Source organism: Marmota flaviventris, chromosome 7, assembly GCF_047511675.1.
Source record: "Marmota flaviventris isolate mMarFla1 chromosome 7, mMarFla1.hap1, whole genome shotgun sequence".
NCBI lineage: Eukaryota > Metazoa > Chordata > Mammalia > Rodentia > Sciuridae > Marmota > Marmota flaviventris.
In genome coordinates, this window is record NC_092504.1 from 140119745 (window position 1) to 140125810 (window position 6066).

Below are 6066 nucleotides of genomic sequence, written 5' to 3' on the forward strand. Positions count from 1 at the left end.
GAGAATACATATCATTTGAGCTTTAGAACATATGTTAAACATACATTTTATGAACATTTGCTCTGCCCTGTACCCATTTCCGTCATATTTCCTTAGATGTCTGATCTACTTGTCTATTTGTTTCAAAGCCCAGGTGGAGATGGTTGGGGAATCTCTCCACATCCCACAGTGAAGTGCCACAGCTTCTCCTCCTTTTCTTCCCCTTTCTCCTCTGCTTTGTCTTCTCCCTTTTCCTCTCGTCCTTCCCTCATTTCTTCTCATTTCTCCCCACCCCCATTTTCTCTGCCCTTTAGATCCTTTCCCCTCCCTCCCCCTGTCCTCAGGTCTCCTCAGGTCCCCTGCTGGGCTCCCCGCCGCCCATCCTCCTTCCTCGGCTTTAGACCTGGACCTTGCTCCTTTCGCTTTCTTTCTTCCTACTCTGCTCTGCCTCCCCGTCATTCTCCACTCCCACTGTACCACCCCGGGCACAAGCATTCTGATAAGTGTAATAGTGCATTTTTGTCTCAATGTGTCCTTGCAGAATATGTGATTTCCTTCTCCTGCATTTTAATTGAGACAAATGGTCTTGTTATACTGTGTATGAAGCTCATCCTGTTTCCTTGGCCTTTGGGCTGCAGCGTGTTGTCTGTCTTCGCTGCTCTTTCTGACATTGCCTTCCCCACAGTGCATGGAGACATTGCTTTCACCACGAGACCACCGACATCAACTCCCAAAGTCACAGATAGTCTGCATGTATTTAGTCTGCTCTGTTCTTAACAAATTTGTGTGCTAAATGTGTAATTCAGTATTTTAAATTTTCTTATTTCCTGATAAACATATTTAAAGCTATGAAATGCCCTCAAAGTATTACACAAGTCAGTGTCACAATTAGAAAAAAAAAAAAACTTTATGCATTTGAGAATAAGGAAAATAACAGAAATTCTTATCCACCTGCACTGATGTTATCGAGAACCAGTTGTTAAGCCAGTTTTTGAATCATTCCAAATCAGCCTTGAAATCAAGTTGGTGAATTCTAGGAACTTCAAATCTCATAACTTTAATTCCCCAGTTAAAAATTAATGAATCTGCAACCCCTCTTGCCTCTGAAAATGCCATCTCTGAACTTCATGCTTCCCAAACCTAAATAAGATCAGTTTCCTCCATTGCTTAGAAAGATCCATCCCACAGAGACAGCTCTCTGGTACTGCAAGTACCTTTGCACTGATTGTTTCACATACTGAGAAAGCACCTCTTCTGGTCACACTGTGGAACTCAAAGACAGACTCACTCATTTCCATATGGACTCCATTACAAGGATGCACAAAAGCTTTATCTAACTGTGATGTGATTTCCTTTATCCCCAATAGTGCATTTTCCTGAAGATCGACTTTATTCTGACACATGTGCAGCCTTCTTTGGTAGTATCATGACAGGCATCCCTCCATCTTCCTTTCATACCATTGTCTGTACCCTAATGTTTTAAGAGCGGGGACAGCATCATAGTTTGGTTCTTCATCAACACTCTACATGAAATTGTGTCTTATCTGCAGCCTCTCTTCAATTTACCTTAATTTTAATTAGTGTCATTTCTATTTTTATTTCCTATGTAATTTTGTCTTTTACTATTATTTCTCTAGTTTTATGATTCTGCTTATTTTCATGAGTTTTTCCCCATTTTTAAACTAATTAGATATTCTTTCCATTTTTTCCCTTTCTTCTATTTTGAACACTAGTTTCATTTTAGTTCTAGAAATTACAAAATATGTTCCTCTCCAAGTCTGAAATAATTCAATGTCTTAGGGAAAATGAAAACTTCATCCTAAATAAAACATTTTAATACATTCATTTATTCCCAACTTACAACTTAATTTGGTATTGCTTTTTAATTGTTCTTTTATCTTAACCCCAGATAAAAAAAATTATCTAAAAAAACAATTTTAACAATTAAAAATAAATTTTAAAATATTTTTATAATTTTAAAACAATTTCTGCTTTTCAGTCTTTCTTTTATTACAAGTATTCACTCCTATCACTTCTATTCTTCCTGAAATACATATTTGTGAATTTCCTTCAATGGAAGCTAACAGTAAATACATTTTATCAGGTCCTTGTTCTTACAATATTATTTTCTTTAAAAGTAAAATTGCAAATTAAAAAATATTTTAGGCCCATTTACACATTTTTTTGGTCCCATGCCATTTGTTGTGCAAATATACATAAAGGAAATATAAATAAAATAAATTAGAATATTTTAATACTGCTCAATTTATATGAATACATTTTTTGACTAAAACCTTCAGTATTCATATTTATTAGCATATTTTCTTTACAGGGAATTTGGGCCTTAATTTTGCCGTCAATCTAATTTGTCTTTTTAGATGTCTGATATTTATCATGACTTTTCATATTCCCTATGTCTCTTAATTCCACGTTAGTATTTTTTATTTCATTTTTCCTGTGCTTCATTCTGAAATGTTTTCTGGCTTGTCTTCCAGTTTAAAGATTCTCCCTTCAGCTGTTTCTAAACTGATCCAAATTCTTCACTTAAACATTCTGTTATGTTACTTTATATATAACTGCTCCTTAAAACATTTTTAAGTTTATTTATTTTTCTTTAAGTGTGCTAAACATACTTAAATTTGTGTTTGACAATATTTAATAGTCGTTTTGTTCTGCTTTGCATTGTTATTGCATGTGTTATCTCATAGCAAACTGTTGGTTGTGTGATTAGTTTTATTTGGATACAAGCTATTTTAATTGGAAAATTATCTGTGCCTGTTCTTTAATATTTGGTATAGGTATGTTTCTGTAAAGAAGAGGTGATTTTGCTTGCATTTGATGCTTGTGGGTTACCATTTATCTGCAACCACCATCATTATCATGAAAACAAAGATGCTAACAATAAAAAGCACAATATTTTATGAATCACTAAGTAATACAAACAAATATAAAAATAGTTCTCTTAAATTTTGATTTAAAAACATATTTAGTCATTTAAATTATGTCTCATTTTGTATTTATAGAAAGAAAACTACAAACAAAATAACTTTACCTGGGCTAGGAACTCTTTCTTGTATTTTCTTCACTTTGAAAAATCCATTTGAAAGTAATGCAGTGTTTATTGAAAGAATGCTCTGCTCTTGCCTCTGTCTGTTTTTCTAGAATACTGACACTGCATGTTTGATGATCATTGGGGAGGACAATTATGTCACCATGGACATGGAATTTTTAGCAAATACAATACACATCCTGACTGTGCCATGGTATTATGCAAAATGTTAAGATGTGATCAAAGGTGAGACATAAAACAGTGAAATACGGTAAACTTGCAACATGAAGGTTCTTGTTCTGTTTGTCTTTTGTTTTCCCCACCCCACCCCACCAATGTGATCTTGAGCGCTGCCTATGGATCCATCTTTCTGGGGTGGGTCCTCACGGTCCCCATCTGATTTGTACCAAGACACTATATTTTTAATGCTCTGAGAAGGCAGGATGACCAAGCACATACGACTAGTCACCTCTTAAATAAGGACTTGGGGTTTAAAGTCTCTGGTTTAAAGGAAGTTTCCTGTTAGACTTCAATCCTTCAGAGAGGTTGCTTTTCCTCTTAGCTCTCACTCCCAAGTACACCTTGAACCTGAAAGCTCAGGTTGGCAAAGTTTGGCAGATGGCTTCAGGGAAAATACCACTTCTGCTTTAGATTTGCCTCTGTGATGTTTCATTGGTTCCTGGACTACCTCCTATCATGTCAGCCTTTGATCTTTTATGAAAACATTGTAAAACTCCTAATTTTAGGTGTTTTTTCGTGGTGAAATAAGAGCCTGACATATTACCGGAATATAAAGACTATCTCCATTATTTCTCCAAATACTTTTCTTTTTCAATTTTCTTTTTTCCTTCAAAAAAATTTGTTATTATATTTATTTGTTGTCCATGCCTGTTTAATTTTTCTTGATGTCTTTTGGAGAAGTCCTTAAATGAATATTCAAATGAACCAGTTTATTTTTCAGGAATATCTAATCTTCTAATCCACCACTGACTAATATTTTTTTCTTTATTTTAACTCACATTTTTTCATGCCTAATATCTATACTTTATTCATTTTAAATGAATCTTGATTTTAATTTTAATACCTATCATCAATCAATAATCTTTTAACTTTTTCTGAGGTACTATTTTAATTACACATGGACTTGTTTGGGTTATTAACCCTCATTCAGGACATATCAGCTATGCTTATAATGTGTATTGAGCAGGGATCAAAGACCAGGACTTAGTCTGAGCTCAGGGAAAGAAATGGCAAACTTCTTCTTTAAAAGACAAGATAATAAATAGTTTTGGTTGTGAGGACCAATCACCCTCACACGGATTGACCTTGCTCTTGTGGTGCAGCCACAGCTCCAGATCTCTGAGTTGAGAATGACTGTGTTGCAGTAAAACTTGATTTGTAAAAAACAGGAAGCAGGAACCAATTTGGGCTACAGGTTGTCGTTTTCTGATCCCTGTCCTAGAGCACAGGAGAACTCCACTGATCACCGCTGTTGAGAATTTCCATGTTTTAGCTTAAGTTTTTAGCTGTGAGAGATAAAGCATGATTAAGAAAACTCAGTCTCCTGGAATTTCCATGCTCAGCCCTGGGGATTCTCAGAGAGTAAGACTGAGGCACTTAGTGCCCAAAGCCAGCCGGTCACTTTGCGCCTATTTGAGGAGGTCATCAACATCATCCCCATTACTGCTGATTGCTGTAAAGGAGCAGCACTCGGTGCCTCAGATAACAACGGGTGGTAGCAAAAGCAATTTATTTTTTCCTAAATATTCATCCTTTCTGATCTTTTACACAAACTTTCTGGCTTTCATTATTTGATACTTAACTTTTTCTTTCCATTATCCACGTCTCTTTGAATATGTGAATGTGAACATATGTATATATATTCATATGCATATTCATATACCCATCCCTTTTCTCTGGTTAGTGTTTAATTTCCAAGATTCTGCAGAACCATCAGTGTATGTAAATAAATCCAGAACTACAGGATGGAAACTAGAATCATATTTTTTAACATCACACTTAGGGGAGAAACAAAATGAAGGGTTTGCCTTAAAATCCTTCATAATATAGTACATGTGAGTATGTGAGCAAACCCACTGGAATGGAAATTGCTTATGCTAAATGTGAGAGTAGGTTCCTGAATATTGTGGCATTTGCCACAGACTAGTAATTACCTACCATAATTTGGAGAAGCTTCTCAATTCAACAGCTGTTTGTGACAATCTGCCATTTTGTTGAAATGTACAATATGTCAAGAACTGGTCATATTTGAGTCTTGATTAAATGTAAGTATTCTACATTCTCAAATTGAAAATAAATAACATGTATGATGGCTAAAGACTATATGTTTCCTATCAACATTAAAATGAACTTAACCTTGAATTTCATGCTAGAATATAGAGAGAACAATAAATAACAGATGAATTTATATGCAGTATGAATATTTGTCATGCCAGGGAAACATTCAGGACAATGATAGTCTAGGTTCACTAGACTTTAATAAACATATGAAAAGTCGTGAAAATCCATGAAAATTTGTATCACACCTTTCATGAACAGAAGAGTGAGGAATTGGGGAATCCTCCCACAGGAGTCTAGGACCATAGGTGACCTTTACCCAAAGCTGATATTTTATCACTTTTTCTGAGTTTCTATTTTAAACTTATTTGAGATAAGTATATACTACTATAAGGCTACTTTGTGTTATCACTTAATAAGCTTTTCATTGCTGTTAAAGTCATTTGGTATAAATATTTTATTGGACAATAACATTTTGGCATATGCATAGGCCAAAATGATTAATTTTTCCTTTAATGTTGTCTTTCAAGATTCTCCTCGGTTATTTTGCTATTAAAAGCAATGTTTTTAATAGCAAAATAAAATGTGGTATGTATAAACGTGGCTGTATAACCAATGTGATCTTGCAATCTGTACACGTGGAAAAGTAAGATCATGTACCTCATTTGAATCAAATGTATGATATGTCAAGATCATTGTAATGTTTTGAGCAACTAATAAAAAATTTTTAAAAAAGCAAT